Source organism: Copadichromis virginalis, linkage group LG3 (assembly GCF_057382275.1).
Source record: "Copadichromis virginalis isolate Kocher_CV1m ecotype Utaka linkage group LG3, C_Virginalis_male_GT1.1, whole genome shotgun sequence".
Lineage (NCBI taxonomy): Eukaryota > Metazoa > Chordata > Actinopteri > Cichliformes > Cichlidae > Copadichromis > Copadichromis virginalis.
The window spans coordinates 14,646,603-14,664,694 of record NC_140620.1 but is presented as its reverse complement, the minus strand read 5'-3'; the positions used below and the strand labels follow the sequence as shown (position 1 = coordinate 14,664,694).

Here is an 18,092-nt window from a genome sequence, read left to right as displayed (position 1 = left end):
GCCAAGACCAAAGAGCTTTCGAAGGACACCAGGAAAAGTATTGTAGACCTGCACCAGACTGGGAAGAGTGAATCTACAATAGGCAAGCAGCTTGGTGTGAAAAAATCAACTGTGGGAGCAATCATCAGAAAATGGAAGACATACAAGACCACTGATAATCTCCCTCGATCTGGGGCTCCACGCAAGATCTCATCCCGTGGGGTCAAAATGATCATGAGAACGGTGAGCAAAGATCCCAGAACCACACGGGGGGACCTGGTGAATGACCTGCAGAGAGCTGGGACCAAAGTAACAAAGGTCACCATCAGTAACACACTACAACGGCAGGGAATCAAATCCCGCAGTGCCAGACGTGTTCCGCTGCTGAAGCCAGTGCATGTCCAGGCCCGTCTGAAGTTTGCCAGAGAGCACATGGATGATACAGCAGAGGATTGGGAGAATGTCATGTGGTCAGATGAAACCAAAGTAGAACTTTTTGGTATAAACTCAACTCGTCGTGTTTGGAGGAAGAAGAATACTGAGTTGCATCCCAAGAACACCATACCTACTGTGAAGCATGGGGGTGGAAACATCATGCTATGGGGCTGTTTTTCTGCCAAGGGGACAGGACGACTGATCCGTGTTAAGGACAGAATGAATGGGGCCATGTATGGTGAGATTTTGAGCCAAAACCTCCTTCCATCAGTGAGAACTTTGAAGATGAAACGAGGCTGGGTCTTCCAACATGACAATGATCCAAAACACACCGCCCGGGCAACAAAGGAGTGGCTCCGTAAGAAGCATTTGAAAGTCCTGGAGTGGCCTAGCCAGTCTCCAGACCTCAACCCCATAGAAAATCTGTGGCGGGAGTTGAAAGTCCGTGTTGCTCGGCGACAGCCCCAAAACATCACTGCTCTCGAGAAGATCTGCATGGAGGAATGGGCCAAAATACCAGCTACTGTGTGTGCAAACCTGGTAAAGACCTATAGTAAACGTTTGACCTCTGTTATTGCCAACAAAGGTTATGTTACAAAGTATTGAGTTGTATTTTTGTTATTGACCAAATACTTATTTTCCACCCTGATTTACGAATAAATTCTTTACAAATCCTACCATGTGGATTCATGGATTTTTTTTTCACATTCTGTCTCTCACAGTTGAAGTGTACCTCTGGTGCAAATTACTGACCTCTGTCATCATTTTAGGTGGGGGAACTTGCACAATCGGTGGCTGACTAAATACTTTTTTGCCCCACTATAAGTAATAGGGTTCCAACTCCCAGCAACAACAAAAATAAATAAATAAAAAATAGGGAACCACCCCTCACGCGCCACCTCATGATGCTTAATCGACGTAATCAACCTTAATTTGATGCAGTGTGAAAAAAAATGCACAGAAATCAATTATTTTTCAAGAAATATTAAATAGATTCAACATCTTTCTTCAACAAAATTGCAGACTGCACAGATGGTACCTTCCCAAAGTAAAAAGTACTATAGCTTACTAGGGTATATATATTAGACTTAATAGTTACTATATACAGTAATTGACTTCTATTCATTTTACATCAAATTAAAACTTTGGGTGTAAGATTTGGATAATTATTTATTAAAAGCTCGACATTTTAAATGAGAATAAGAAAGAAAAGTCTGTCTTTGTGCCCCCTTTTCCCTGTTCATGCCCTATCGGCCCCCCTAGCTAAACTTTGCTAGATCCGCCCCTGCACAGTTACAGCCGTCAGCTACGTAGAAAAAGATCCTGGTGTAGAAAGTAATATTAAATAAATTCTAACAACAGCTTATCAAGCTTAAACGTGCTGCTGTTGTTCAGCCGCTGGTTTCCTCTTTCTGGTGCAAAGTGGGCCAAAAACAAACAAGAGAGACAGACTCGCGACAGAAAAGCCGATCAGCTGATCAGTTTCACGATTGAAGTAGCAGCCGGAGAGCAAGAGGCAGTCGCTTGTTAAGCTTAACGTGGGAATGCTTTACAAACATTCAGAGATGGACTTACACACTTGCTTTACTTCTCTCGGGATAACTTTGTCGGAGATGAAATGCCAGGTTGCTAGCGAAGCTCCACATGCTATCCAGACCACCGACAGGTCCCGCATGCCACAGCCGCTCTATCACGTGATGCATACTGCTCCGACGTGCTAACGTTCTGATGTGAGTTACGGCGTGTTGCAAGTTTTGTGAGGTGCTTTCGTGATATTTAATGGATCGGATTACATTTTTTAAAATTTTCTCCGATATCCGATCCAGTAATTTAGGTCAGTATCGGACCGATACCGATACGTAATATCGGATCGGTCCATCTCTATTAAAAACTCTAAAATGATCTTCAAGGACTAAAATATTTGATTTTTCTCAAAAACGTGCTGTGGGCATGACGCTTTTAGAGCGTGTGTTTAAGATGCATTGTGATTAACATCTCACACATTCCAATAAAGCAGATGTTCCTGCATTGCAACAGCGCTTTGCAGATGTGTTCCCCCCCTGCCCGTGTGCACGACTCTCATGGAGCACCACTTTGAAACACAGCTGATTGGCAGATTCCCTTGTCTGCAGAGTCCAAAGACAAAAACGGCCTCCTCCACTCTGTGTGGTTCGTACCAATTCGTCACACTTCCGTTTGGCTTGTTGGAAGCCCCGGCCAGTTTTCAGCACTTCCTGTAGCGATAGCTGCGTCTTCACACTGCATATGCTGTTTCTTACCTGGATGATGTCATCATTCATAGTGATACCTCAGTGGAGCATGTGCAGTGGTTGGTCACGGTCCTGGATTCCCTGAGGCAGGCAGTGCTGATGGCAAACCCGAACAAGTGTGTGGTTGGAGGGAGGTACAGAATTTTTTGGTACAATTTTGAGACCCCATTTGGAGGCTGATTACACCACAGCGACGTGATGAAGGCTGTCCCAATTCCAAATGCGGCCGGAAATGCGCACTTCATTTCCCCGGACTTGAAGGAGTCAGGTGTATCATTCGTGGACTACAGGAGGAATGCTGACCCACATCCACCCATCCACATTAAGGGGACGGCTGTGGAGCGTGTGAGCAGCTTCAAGTTCCTGGGAGTCCACATCTCCGAGGATCTCACCTGGACGACCAACTGCTCCAAGCTGGTCAAGAAGGCTCACAGGCGCCTCGTCTTCTTGAGGACTCTGAGGAAGAACCACCTGTCCTCAGACATCCTGGTGAACTTCTATCGCTGCACCATCGAGAGCATCCTGACCAACTGTATAACAGTCTGGTATGGGAACTGCTCTGCCTCAGACCGGAAGGCGTTGCAGAGGGTCGTGAAAACTGCCCAGCGCATCGCCGGAGCACCACTTCCTGCCATAAAAGACATCTACAGGAAGCGGTGTCTGAAAAGGGCTGGGAAAATCATCAAAGACCCCAGTCACCCATCACATGGACTCTTCACCCTCCTGCCCTCTGGGAGGCGCTACAGGAGCCTCCGGACTAAGACCACCAGGTACCGGAACAGCTTCTTCCCCACAGCTGTCAGACTCCTGAACTCTGCCTCCTGACATCTGACCCACGTTAACACATGGACTGAACATACACACACACAATGGACAACTGTACCCTCAAACACACAATAATAACATGGAGTGAACCACTACTCACAACCACTAGCACTTTATATAGCCTCTGTAGGAATTATATCTCACTTATCTTAACTGCACTACTGTATAGCTCTGTGTAAATAATCATTGTGTACATTCGATAATTTTTAACCCTACAACTGTTTGCAGCTTGCATAGTTCCCATTTCTGTATAGCTGTATATCTCAGATTTCTGTAAAGTTGTTTATTTCATATTCTGTATAGTTTTTCATATTTATATCCTGTTCATAGCCTGTACATAGCTTGTACTCACTACAGCCTGTACATACTTATAGTTATAGAATATTTACAACATACTTCATACCGTGTACATTATAACATACCATAATAGACCCATTTCTGTAATATACTCACATATCTATAAAGTTGAATTCTATTCTATTCATTCGTGGCGCAACATATCCCAGAATTCATAGCGCAGCCTTTACTGTGGCTAATAAAAAAAAGGCAGATGGCAGAAGCGTGGTGGCTGAAGAGTAAACTTTTGAGTATTGAATTTTTCAACCTCATCAGTTAACGCTGTCCATGCAGATATTATAGATTTGTAAATGATTAGCTAACAATCTTGTCAACACAAAGTTCTTTATTGACAGGCAGTGGGGAGAGGGGACACCTGGGCAGTGTATTTACTGCATATAATGTGTTATCAACCTTTTCATCTTTTCTCATTACCCACAGCTACCTCCACTTCTGTTGGGCTTAGGCTACTCACTAGGGCTGGGTATCATCACTGATTTCTATAATTGATTTGATTAAATTCAATTTTGACTCAGTAAGTGTTTCAAAGTAACTGAGGATAAAACACAAAACAACAGCAAGCTAATCATTTTTCAATTTGGCATAATTTAAAAAAAAAGTATTAAGCAGAAAAAATATAGCTTTCTTTAGGCCGGAGAGGAACAAAAGCTGCAGCTCAGAATCGGTGAGATGTTGACTTTCTGCTCCGACGGCGTGTCCGCGTTCATGTCGTCGGGTGAGAAACACGACATGTCACTGATGCATCGGGTCCGTGCTTTGTGTTCATGTCTTTGTGTGGAATCTGTTCACCTGCTCTCATTTATTGTTTGTTTGGTGGTCATTGTAATAGTTTTGTGAGCGCCTGGCGTTTCTGGCAAAATACATAGAATAAATGACTGAATGAATAAATGGAGCTGCTGCAGAAAAAGCACGATCTCCTCTAAGTTTATGCTCAGTCCTGGGTACATTCAGGAACAGCTGATCAGCTGATCTGAGAGACGTGGGCGCTTCATAGATACAGAGAAAAACCCAACAATCATATGACCCCCTATGAGCAAGCACTTTGGCGACAGTGGGAAGGAAAAACTCCTTTTTGACAGGAAGAAACCTCCGGCAGAACCAGGCTCAGGGAGGGGCGGGGCCATCTGCTGCGACCGGTTGGGGTGAGAGAAGGAAGGCAGGATAAAAGACATGCTGTGGAAGAGAGACAGAGGTTAACAGATATGATTCAATGCAGAGAGGTCTATTAACACATAGTGAGTGAGAAAGGTGACTGGAAAGGAAAAACTCATCATCATGGGAATCCCCGGCAGCCTACATCTATTGAAGCATAACTAAGGGAGGATTCAGGGTCACCTGGTCCAGCCCTAACTATATGCTTTAGCAAAAAGGAAAGTTTTAAGCCTAATCTTAAAAGTAGAGATAGTGTCTGTCTCCCAAATCCAAACTGGAAGCTGGTTCCACAGAAGAGAGGCCTGAACACTGAAGGCTCTGCCTCCCACCAGTGTGTGAATGTGTGTGTGAATGGGTGGATGACTGGATATGTAAAGTGCTTTGGGGTCCTTAGGGACTAGTAAAGCGCTATATAAATACAGGCCATTTGCCATTTACCATTCTACTTTTAAATACTCTAGGAAAAACAAGTAGTTCTGCAGAGCGAGAGCGAAGTGCTCTAATAGGGTGATATGGTACTACAAGGTCATTAAGATAAGATGGGGCCTGATTATTTAAGACCTTGTATGTGAGGAGCAGGATTTTGAATTCAATTCTGGATTTAACAGGAAGGCAATGAAGGGAAGCCAAAACAGAAGAAATCTCTCTCTTTCTAGTCCCTGTCAGGACTCTTGCTGCAGCATTTTGGATTAGTTGAAGGCTTTTCAGTGAGTTTTTTGGACATCCTTATAATAATGAATTCTAGTAGTCCAGCCTGGAAGTAATAAATGCATGAACTAGTTTTTCAGCATCACTCTGAGACAGGATATTTCTAATTTTAGAGATGTTGCGCAAATGGAAGAAAGCAGTCTTACATATTTGTTTAATATGTGCGTTGAAGGACATGTCCTGGTCAAAAGTTACTCCAAGGTTCATCACAATGTTACTGGAGGCCAAGGTAATGCCATCCAGCGTAAGAATCTGTGTTGTGGCCATTTTTGTTGAATGCTTTTGGAAAGTGATTGGTTTATTAGTTTATGGACCCTCCCATTAATTAAGAGATTAAGAGCACCCGGGATGGGTGTGGTAAAGAGGTTTTTGTTTTGTTTGCCAAATGTCAGATGGGAGGACGGGAGGGTTAAAAAATGATTTTTTGACCACTTTTGAATTGTTAAAGAAAGTTAAGTTAACTTTCGTTTAAGTTTTAAGAAGTTATTTGGCTGATTTCTGTTTGTATTTTTTTTTTCCTGAAATAAACGGCATATGATTTTTAAACAATGAGTCAGAAGTGTGTTCCAAAACAAACCTCCCGTTGCCACCCACAGCCTTTCCTTGGATTTTTTTTGTTTGGAAAGTAAAAGGCCGCGACATTTAAGTCAAAAAATCATTTTGACTCGCTTGGATGTCAACTTGGAAGATGGGAAAACTTGCATGAATTGGACTTGGAAGATTGGATCTTCGCAGAATGGACTGAAAAAATGACGCAAAGTTCGTGAGTAAATGCGAAACTTTGTTTGGATCAACCGAGATGCTGAGCTGCAACATGAAACATTTGTATTAAACAATTATCTTTTGGACCTTGTGAAACGAATTTTCTGGTTAAAATGGAGGAACAAGAAAGAGAGCTTTTTAATTTAATTAAAAAACGCAGAGCGAAGCTTGGCGTTCTGACAAGAAAACGAAATGACATTAATGCTCTCATTGATGCTGGAGAATCAAAAGCCTCCATAGATGAACACATGAGAACATTTAATGATTATTTGGGAGAGTTTATGGACTCACCGACTTCAGTTCAAAAATTGCTGAACGATGACGAAAAAGAAACAGATCACAGCGATTGGTATGAACCTAAGCTGATCAGTTTTAAAGACTTTCTGCATGAAATCGACACTTGGTTAACTGCAGACCCTGATCCACAAAAGGATGAAGTTGCAGCCTCTAATGTTGAATCAAAGGTAGCATCTCATGACAGTGACATTGCGCCGCATGATAGTGTCTCACAAGTAGCGCAAGAAGCGAGCGACATGATTTCTGAACGAGTTGCTAAACCTGGCAGCAAGGGCTCTAGTAAAGCGCCCAGTAATGTTACTGCAGCCTTAAGTTTAAGGAGTAAAAGCTCACGTGCGGCTTCAATTGCGCTGATGGAAGCTGAAGTGGAAAGAGCCGCTTTAAAAGCGGAGGTGGACGCACTGCAAGAAAAACATGCACTCGAACTGGAAGAAGTTCAATTAAAAGCAAGAAAAGAAGCATTGGCTCTAAGAACTAAGTTGATTAAGGCTGATGCAAAAAGGCAAATTCTCACCTCTGCTCAGGATCGGCAGAGCCTTGCATCCAGGGCTGAGGTTGAATCAGAAGGCGGGATTACAGCGCCTTCTGGAACATCTACAGAGTTCATACCTGCTGCTACAGCTCGAAAGGCTCCAAGACCAAAGAAAACCCCTTTAGTTCATTCTCCTTTGCCAATGCCCCTAGAGACACATGCGCCTGCTGGGGTCAAACCAGAAGGGGAGAGCCCAAAGCCAATCTCTTCACAGGTTGATGTTCACAGCAGTGCCCTAATAGAGATTATGACAAAGCAAAATGAAATTACTCAGATGCTTGTAAACCAACAGAGGTTGTCACTGCTTCCAGCTATAGACATTCCTGTTTTTGGTGGTGATCCTTTGCGTTTTAGATCCTTTCTTAAGGCTTTTGAACAAGGAATAGAGACTAAAACTGATAATATGCAGGATAGGCTTTATTATTTAGAACAGTTTACTACAGGACAGCCCAGAATTTTAGTGAGAAGTTGTATGCACATGAGTCCACAGACAGCTTATGTTGAGGCAAAAAGGCAGCTTGAGTGGAACTTTGGTAACAGAGCAAAGATAACGTCTGCATTTATAGACAAGGCTCTTAACTGGTCAGTTTTAAAGTCTGACGATGCTTCAGCATTACGTGCTTACACATTCTTTCTAAGAAGCTGCTTCAACACAATGGATGAAGCTGGGTTTCTTGATGAGCTGGAAAATTCAACCAATATGAGGATTCTTGTTTCAAAGTTGCCTTTTAGACTTCGTGATAAATGGCGACTAATAATCGTTGATATAACAGAAAAGTGCGATCGTGGAGCAGGGTTTAAAGATCTTCTTGATTTTCTTGAAAAGCAAACAAGAGCTGCATTAGATCCTGTTTTTGGAGAGAGTCAAAACACAAAAGAAAAGATAGCTTCAAAACCATCAAAGACACCGCTTAAAACTAAAAGCAGTAGCTTTGCTACTTCTGTAGCTGTAGTTTCAGAACAGATCAATGACAAACTCAAACCGGAACGGATTCAGATAAGCCATGAAGATAAAGGGTTAGATCAAACTCGGTGCTTGTTTTGTGACCAAACTCATTTTTTGGACGTATGTGACTTATTCAAACTAAAGGCCAACAAAGAAAAGGTGACATTCCTTAAGAGTAAAGGTTTATGCTTTGGTTGCTTACAGAGAGGCCACATGAGTAAAGCTTGTCCACATCGTTTGACGTGCCACACCTGTAACAAAAATCACCCTACTGTTCTCCACATAGACTCAAATGAACGGCAGTGGCAAGCAGCTAAAGCTGAATGTAAGGAATCATCAGTCTCAAATGCTCTTGTTTCTTTGAACTTTGGTAGCTATACTGGGGCCGGGGCTAATGAATGTGCCTTGTCAGTTGTTCCAGTAAAAGTGAAGTTGGAAAATGGGACGAAGGTTGTGGAGACGTACGCCTTTCTTGATCCCGGCAGCTCTGCAACGTTTTGCACTGAGGCGTTGATGATGCAGTTAAATGCATCTGGAAAAAAAGTGGAAATCATGTTAAAGACTATGGGTCAGGAAAGGCCAGTGAGTAGCTATAAACTTTTTGGTATGGAAGTAGCTGCTTTGAAACAGAATGAGTATTTGAGGTTGCCTGATGTGTACACTCAAAAGTTTATTCCTGTCACTAAAGAAAATATCCCTAAAGAAGAAAACTTAAGAAAATGGCCTTACTTAAAGGAGGTTGAGTTGACACCGATAAATGCTGGCATTGGGCTGCTTATTGGTGTGAATTCTCCCAAAGCGCTGGAACCTTGGAGAATCATTAACAGTGAGGGTAATGGACCCTATGCTGTGCTAACTCGTCTCGGTTGGGTTGTCAATGGGCCACTCAGTCAGGGTAGTGAAAGGGATGAGCATGATGCTAGTTTTGTCCAGGTAAACCGCATTTCTATAAGTAGTTTAGAGGAAATGCTGGTTAAGCAGTATAATCAAGATTTTGTGGAGAACCAGTGTAATGAGCGTGCAGAAATGTCTGTAGAAGATAAACAGTTCATGAACATAATGTCAGAGTCAGCTGTACTTAAGGATGGCCATTATTACTTGAAATTACCCTTTCGTAAACCTGAAGTAAGAATGCCAAACAACAAGCAGGTGGCTCAGCAGAGGGCGCAATATCTGCTAAAACGGTTTCAGAAGGATCAGTTATTCTTTGAAGAATACAAAGAATTCATGCACAATGTTAGTATGGAGGGACATTCAGAAATCATACCACAAGAACAGTTGAAGAATGAGGAAGGAAAGGTGTGGTATATACCTCATCATGGGGTCTACCACCCCCGCAAGAAAACACTGCGTGTTGTGTATGATTGTGCTTCAACATTTTCTGGAACATCACTGAACAAAGAGCTATTACAAGGCCCAGATCTGACTAGCACTTTATTAGGTGTGCTGATTCGCTTTCGGCAGGGTCCAATAGCACTTATGACAGACATTAAAGGGATGTTTCATCAGGTCAGAGTAGCTGAGGAACACGTAAACTTTTTACGTTTTCTCTGGTGGCCCGATGGTGACATCACAAAACAGCTGGTGGAACATAGAATGCTGGTCCACATTTTTGGTGCAGTATCCTCCCCCAGCTGTGCCACCTATGCACTACTAAAGACTGCTGATGACAACCAACATCTGTACCCAGAGGAGGTTATACATACAATCAGGCATAGTTTTTATGTAGATGACTGTCTTAAATCTGCTCAGTCTGTTGAGCAGGCCATCTCACTTTATCAGCAGCTTACTGAGGTGTGTGCCAAGGGGGGATTTAAGCTCAATAAGTGGGTATGTAGTGATCGCTCTGTCCTCTGTCAGATCCCGGAGGAAAATAGAGCCACAGGTGTAAAGATGCTGGACCTTAGTCGGGATCAGCTACCCACAGAAAGAGCTCTCGGTGTGCAATGGGATATTGAACGTGATGTTTTCACATTCAGTATTGTGAACAAGAACAAACCACTTACAAGACGTGGTATTCTGTCCAATGTCAGCTCCATTTATGACCCTTTGGGTTTCTTAGCTCCAGTCATTCTGCCTGCAAAACAAATTCTGCAACATCTATGTAAACTGAGGTTTGGCTGGGATGAGACAATACCAGCAGAAATGGCAAAAACCTGGCAAAAATGGGTTGAGGATTTAGTTCTTCTTAACAAGTTTAGTATTGGTAGATGTGTCACACCCAAAGGATTTGGGGAGATAGAAAGTGCACAGCTGCATCACTTTTGCGATGCCAGTGAAACTGGATATGGTGCCGTATCATATCTTAGGCTATCTAATGGCAAGCAGGAAGTGTGTGTTTCCTTTATTATTGGTAAAGCAAGGGTGGCGCCGTTAAAACAAGTCACCATCCCACGTCTTGAGCTGGCTGCTGCAGTTTTAGCTGTGCGCTTAGACAAAATGCTATCAGTTGAACTTAATCTTAATCTGAGTGAGTCAGTCTTTTGGTCTGACAGCACAACTGTGCTACAGTACATTGCAAACACAACCATACGGTTCAAAACGTATGTAGCTAATAGAGTTTCCACCATTCATGCTTTGACAAAAGTTGAGCAGTGGAGGTACATCAGTTCAAAGCTGAATCCAGCCGATGCAGCCACAAGAGGAATGACAGTTGGCTGTTTCCTGAAATCGTCCACCTGGATCAGTGGTCCAGAATTTCTCAGTAAACCTGTTGGTCACTGGCCTGTAGGCATGAATTGTGTATCTGTCCATTTGGAAGCTGACCCAGAAATAAAAGGGGAGGGCCTGATGTGTGCAGCTGTGCTGAAAGAAGATGTGTGTCCCACTACTAAGCTGCTGTTGTACTTCTCCAGCTGGACAAAATTAAAAAGGTGTGTGGCATGGATCCTGAAAGTAAAAGAAAAACTTAAACTGCAAACAAGGAAAAGACAGAAGTTGCTGGGCACGCACTGTGGAAGTCAAATATGTGTTAAGCAAGAGGATAAATGGAACACTCTGCTCAAAACTGAGGATTTGTCCAAGGCTGAGGAAGCTATAGTGAGCTTTGTGCAGAGAAAACATTTTGCTGATGAAATGACTGCCCTAAACTCTGGCACTGTAAGTAAGTCAAGTCATCTGTATAAGCTTGATCCTGTAGTTGCTAATGGTGTCTTGAGAGTGGGTGGAAGACTGAGCAAAGCGGATTTACCTGAGGAAACAAAACATCCTGCAATTTTGCCAAAAGAAAGCAATGTTTCAAAGCTTATTCTTCAGTATATCCACGAAAAGATTGGTCACAGAGGAAGAAATCACATGCTTTCAACCCTTCGCCGTCAATACTGGATCCCTCATGCTAATTCAGCAGCTAGAAAAATAATCAAAGATTGTATAGTGTGTCAAAGACGACGGCAAAAGCCAGGTGAGCAGAAAATGTCTGATCTTCCTATTAACAGAATCTCAGCTGATCTTCCACCATTTACTTATGTTGGTGTTGATTATTTTGGACCAATAGAAGTAAAGAGAGGCAGGAGTCTTGTTAAGAGCCAAATCAAAAATAAAACTATGAAGACACTCATAGTCTTCATAGACAACTCTGTCGTTCAGCCACTAATTGGTGCTGCTCGGGTCAAAGTTGGGGCTGTATCAAGACACGAGGACTAAACCCCAATTCAACCAGACCCAGAACTGGGGGCCTGTTCTTCGTACCGCGCTAAGCGAGTTAGCTGGATTAGATTGTTGACGATTTCGCGTGATCCTGGATCGTTCGGTTCCCTGAAGCCCATCCGGGACTTGCTGTCATAGCAACAGAGCCGTAAGCGTAAACCTGCTGGGGAGCAGGTTTACTTTATGTAAACAGGATTAGATCGCGGCCACGCAGGTATGCCCGCGTCATTTATACGAAAGCAACAGCGATATTCCACCACTGTTTCACCATAAATAAATAACATCACTGTAACTAAAGATAATGCAGCACCTGATCCATTTATTGATGTCACACAGATACATACAGGTCATTTCCTAAAAAAGGGAAATGTACTATTAACATTCTATTACATGTATGTGATTATTACAGATGTAATTCATATTTCAGAGTAGTAATTGCAAATTACTTCGTGTAATCAAGATGAGAGACCACGGCTATAAAAGCGAAGGTGGATTTGGGAAGCCTGTCGCAGCCATGTCCTGTCCGTATACGCGAGCCACCCATTGCGGAAGGTGCAAGATTGATAAGGAGAGTCCTCAGAATTCAGCGTATATTGCGGGATAGACAGGATCCTTTAGCTCAGCGCGACAGTGTGCTCATAGAGAGATATCGATATTCCCGTGAGGGTATTATTTACTTAACCAACTTGTTGACGAGGGGGTGCAGGACCACCACCTGTCTTTATTTGCTCTGCCCTTTTCTTGGTTGCTGTTATGAACAAACAAACAGATTATTTCAGGGTCTCTTTCCAAGAGACGAAAAGCAATATAAGTGATAAATATTACCATTCCGTAGGATATTCTTATATTTCACTTTTACTTGTTCCCATGTTCTAGTGGGTCCTGTCGTGGCTCTAATGTGAAAGGGGATATAATATAACATATTATAATATAATATAATGTAATATAATATTGGATAATATAGTGTGATATGATAAATCTACCCTACCGCCTACTGGTGTTGGCCAGAGGGGCCGATGGCGCGATATGGCAGCCTCGCTTCTGTCAGTCTGCCCCAGGGCAGCTGTGGCTACACCTGTAGCTGCTTCCACCAGTGTGTGAATGTGAGAGTGAATGAATAGTGGCATTGTCATGCGCTTTGGGTGCCTTGGAAAGCGCTATATAAACCCAATCCATTATTATTATTATTATCATTACATTACCTACGAGTTTGATTAGTCAGCAACTTTCTGCCAGCCCTCTCTCCTTGCTTTTGCAGCCTTTGCAGTGTTCTCTTGCGTTTTAATTAAACTCTGAAACTCCTGAAATCCCTCACTCAAGAGTTCTTGCTCTGCTGCCGGAAAATACCGAGCGCGCCCCTTCGACATTTTCGCCGACCAATCAGCGGGTTGCCGATCACTGTTTCTGCTATCGATGCGTAGCCCCTTTTACGGCACCCAGTGATCGCACATTACTTCATCCAGCTGTACTAATCGTCAACAGCAGGTGTGTTCGGGGAACCGGATTAGCGCGCTCACGGTTAGCGCGATGGTTTGGCCTTGGATGTTTCATTTGATCTTGGATGTAGTGAGCGACGTACGAAGCACAGGGCCCTGATCTGGAATTAAAACTGGACTGCAACAGTTTAAAATCAGGACTACTTAGGATTTAACCAAGACAGAACCAGAATCAGAACTAGATGATAGTAGCACTAAAAATCATCATAGACCTGCACTGCACCTTTTTTTTAATTCTACCAAAGTCCACTATTTAGATTGAGAAAAGTTTATATAATTATTTAGCCTTGTTGTGCAGAACGTAATAAATATAGAATTTGAAAAATAACAAACCTAAAAAGAAACACTAGGTATGAGATACATGAGTACCTATGATACGGTGATACTTTTGGTAAACAACCATGTGAGTACCATGTGTGTCTCACCTGCTCTTGTTCATCTCTCTCCCTCTCTGTTTCTCTCTCTCTCTCGCTGTTCCTCTCTCTCCCTCTTTGTTCTGACAATCAAGCCAAACACCAACATCATCAAATATACAGTTGAAACCAGATATTTACATACTCTTCAGATAGGAGAGGAGAGATGCATCAGTGCAAACTGTTTCATCCTTTAAACCTAAACTCTGTGAACAGTTGACTGTTCGATGTGCTAAAGAACAGAAAACATTATTTCCCATCAGACCATGAGCAACATTCAGGCATGTAACACAGTAACACTTTTATTTTTTACATATTCAGCAGAAAGAGTTAGCTGTGTGCACTATAAAAAATTAAGAAGTGTAATTAATTTCTGCTTGGTTTCACATAAACTGTATTATTAAGGAAAAATAAGTGGGGCTCACCTCAAAATAATCAGTATAAGATCTGACTGGAGAGTTTTAGGCCAGAGCCAAACTTTTGGAACTGAAATAACAACTTTGAGCGGATCGGAGACTTGTTTTGATAACATCTCCCCCTAAAACAATAAACTGTCCTCACTATCACAACCACAGCAGGAACAAGACAGGATTCTGTGGTAGATTTTTTGCAATTTGTAGTAAATTGTGCACCACAGACTTTGTAATTTACATTTGTGTCACTCATTTAAATCTTCTTCTCCTGAAAATGAAACTCTTACAAACACATATGTCATAACTTCAGTCACAAACTGACACTGAGTCTCTTCAGTAAATCCAGCAGCTTTTTAACATCAAAAGATGTCTTTGAGCTGCTGCAGATCAGAGGCGGAGCCAGACATTTGAAACACCCGGGGCTTAGCCCAAAAGGATAGTATGCATGTGGGATTTTTTTTTCCCTTGGGGGGGGGGTAGAAATGACTGAAAGATTAATTGGCTCTGTTTTGAGTTTTGTTCAAAAAAGAATGACTTCATATAGGGAAAAATATATTTCACATGAGCAGAACACCTTAAACTAGTTTTTTAATTAAGCAGCAAGGCAGAACAAAATCAGGGCTGTATCAAGACACGAGGACTAAACCCCAATTCAACCAGACCAAGAACTGATCCAGAATTAAAACAGGACTACAACAGTTCAAAATCAGGACTACTTGGGACTTAACCAAGACAGAACCAGAATCAGAACTAGATGATAGTAGCACTAAAAATCATCATAGACCTGCACTACATTTATTTTTTAATTTTACCAAAGTACAATATTTAGATTGAGAAAAGTTTATATAATTATTTAGCCTTGTTGTGCAAACAAGCCTGCATAACTTAATAAATATAGAATTTGAAAAATAACAAACCTAAAAAGAAACACTAGGTATGAGATACATGAGTACCTATGATACGGTGATACTTTTGGTAAACAACCATTTGACTAACATGTGTGTCTCACCTGCTCTTGTTCATCTCTGTTCTGTCCTCATTCTCCATCTCCCTCTCTGTTCCTCTCTCTCTCTTTGTGCTGACAATCATCAAATATACAGATATTTACAAACTCTTCAGATAAAAACACAAACACTTTTTAATTGTAACATCAAATCAGACCAAATGTTTATTTTTTTTAGATTGATAAATATAAAAAACATATTTGTTAACTTTAAGAGTAAAGAGAGAAATCGTCTGTATTTCTTAATTGCAAATGGCACCAAATTGTATTCAAAATTGAGCCACACTTATGGAGCTCCATAGTTCTTTTCCTGGTGTTTTGGTTGACATCTCTTGATTTTCCCATGTCACAGAAACAGGCTCTGTGTTTTGCCTTATATGCATCCACAGCTGTGCCACCTGTTTACTCACATGGACTCTACTAACCTATCAGAAGCTTCTTCAGCTCAGAATGGAATCGTCTGGAGTTTTCTTATTAATTAACAATAAACTTAGTGTACATGTACTCCTAAATTTGATGAAAGTGATAAAAAACAGAAAGCTCTGTCTCTCTTTATTGTGACATTTAACTAATTCAAAAGATATTTCAATATTTATCTAAAACAAAAGTTTACTCTAAATTGATGTTGTGCAGTAAAAATGTTTTATGTTTTCTCCCTAAAGTGTAAATATCTGGTTACAAATGTGAATATCCTGCTGTGTACTGAAATTCCTCTTGTTTTGCATACAAATATACTGAACAACATACAAAGCATAATATATAAAATAACATTTACCTGAGTTTTTCTTTGAAAGAACCCTCTAATGTCCATTCTTATATTTCAGTACATAACTGAAACCGATTTAGTCGGGGAGGGTAAGAACTGAAAATATGAAATAAACACACGTAAGCTAAGAATCTCTAAAAAAAAATAGCATTTGTTCGGCTTTTCATTTCGCCATTTGTTGATTCACTTGAAGAGCGAGTAACGTAATATTGGTCAAGTGATCAGTTTGATATCAATCTTTCGTGATGCACCGTCATATTTACATTATTTGTACGGTACGAATGATTTGCTTTGGTACCTGGTCAAACTTAAGCTCTCCTTAGTATGGCTGGCTCCGTCTCTCCAACAGCGCACTGACGGGCAGCAGCTGCCCCGCCCCCTCGCTCAGTCGCTTAGTGCCTGAGCTTGGATCATACCAATATCAGGGGGGGATTCACGCACAGTCGTAAATTCCCACAGTGTGCACTATGTGCTTCGAATATTGTGTGTACTTTTTGTTTTATACAGTTGTCAGCCAGGCATCTAACTATGAAAAAATTGCACTCCAAAATACCCCGGGCTTCTGACAAAACAACCCGGGCTTAAGCCCAGTAAGCCACCCCCACGCTCCGCCCCTGCTGCAGATGTTAGTAAATCTGACCCTAAAGGTTCATTCTTCTTTAAAATTCAAACTTTGTAATGAAAGGATATTTTTAACAGGCTGTTCTCGTTTATATGACCTCCATAAAACAACAGGGTTAGAACACATTGTGACGAAGTAAAAGTTTGTTTTGTAGTCCATCTTCTGCACAATGTAGTTTCAACAGGCGGACATCCGGTGTCACATTGTTACAGAGAGACGAGTGTAAGGCTGTTCCAATTCTCAGAACCGCTCCTCTCTTTCCCTGAGTACTTAGCAATTCTCCTTCCCAAGATGACGTTTTCTTCGAGGCCAAGGAAAAGAGTTTAGATATGCCCTAATTTTGAAATAACACCTCACGTGGTTACGTTGTTCAGCTGAGTCACGTGACCGCACAGCAACAAATCACAGCAGAGCCGGAAAAGGAGGCGGAGCAAAGTGTGTGTGCAGGAGAGGAGTCGAGCAGAGAGAGCTGCTTTTTCATGAAACGGGAGTAAAGTAGTAAACTTACAGGAACATATACCACTGCCAACGTTGGGATTAATTTCTGCATCGATCTGCACACCCTTGTCTCCTGGATCGTAGCTCAGATCAGCGTGAACCACGTGGGTCTCTGCTCCCTGATTTGTTTAGAAAGACTTCCAGCTTCATCACGGAGTTTCTCTCGGTTTGTGGGCTCATAAAAGGTAAACACCGAGCTAACTTTAATGTGGGTTCAGTTTATGCTGTTGATAATAATAGATTGCTTGGTATACATTGGAGTTAGGCAGACTGTAGAGTTTGTGATTGCTTGCAACATTATAATATGGCGGTTTTTAGGGGATAAGAATACATATAGAAAAATATTCTTTAAATGTGAACAAAAGGATGGGGTGCAGGGCAGGAGAACAACCAAACCCCAGGACATGAATCCACGGGTACAAGCGTGGGGGAGGGAAACCAGCCTTTAGAATAGGACTTCATAGGACCGTCTCTGTCTTGTTTCTTTATGTTGTTGTGGGTTCTTAAGAATGACACCATTACTTGAAGATAAGGTATTTTATCGAACTGTGGTTCACATGTAAACAAAGCTTCGCCATCACAGTCTACCCCGAGGTAACTCCCTCTGCTCTCTAGCTCCCCCTACAGTCTAGGAGTGTTAACAACATAGGCAAGGCAAGTTTATTTGTATAGCACAATTCAACAACAAGGTGATTCAAAGTGCTTTACAGAGACATTAGAAACAAGAACAAATAAAAAGCATGATTTAAAATTGATTAAAACAAGCAAATAAACTAACTAACTAATTAACAAACAAACAAACAACAGTATATAAAATCAAAACAGATAAAATCAGAACAGTAGATAAAATCAGTAGTTAAATGTAAGTTTTGAAATTTAAGCTTAAAGTGTGGATTTGGTGCTTTATTCAAATGCAGCTGAGAACAGGTGAGTCTTCAACCTGGATTTAAATAAACTGAGTGTTTCAGCTGAT

At 41.6% G+C, this 18,092-nt stretch overlaps 2 protein-coding genes and 1 long non-coding RNA gene across 3 annotated transcripts in view; 2 read left to right on the top strand and 1 right to left on the bottom strand.

The window, feature by feature from the left end:
* LOC146712974 (butyrophilin-like protein 2) overlaps positions 1 to 18,092 on the top strand; it is a 285,791-nt gene that overhangs the window by 154,398 nt on the left and 113,301 nt on the right. The window lies entirely within an intron of this gene.
* LOC146712978 (uncharacterized) lies at positions 4,206 to 16,608 on the bottom strand. The gene is made up of 4 exons (XR_014917550.1): positions 16,009 to 16,608; positions 15,240 to 15,308; positions 13,830 to 13,900; positions 4,206 to 5,039 (listed from the first exon to the last, which is right to left on the bottom strand). It is a non-coding gene; the product is annotated as an uncharacterized LOC146712978 (long non-coding RNA).
* The window catches only part of LOC146712977 (uncharacterized), a 55,718-nt gene continuing 54,677 nt past the window's right edge, over positions 17,052 to 18,092 (top strand). The window contains exon 1 of the mRNA XM_085446035.1: positions 17,052 to 17,304. The gene's annotated coding sequence lies outside the window, so the exon portion shown is untranslated. The remainder of the gene's footprint in view (positions 17,305 to 18,092) is intronic.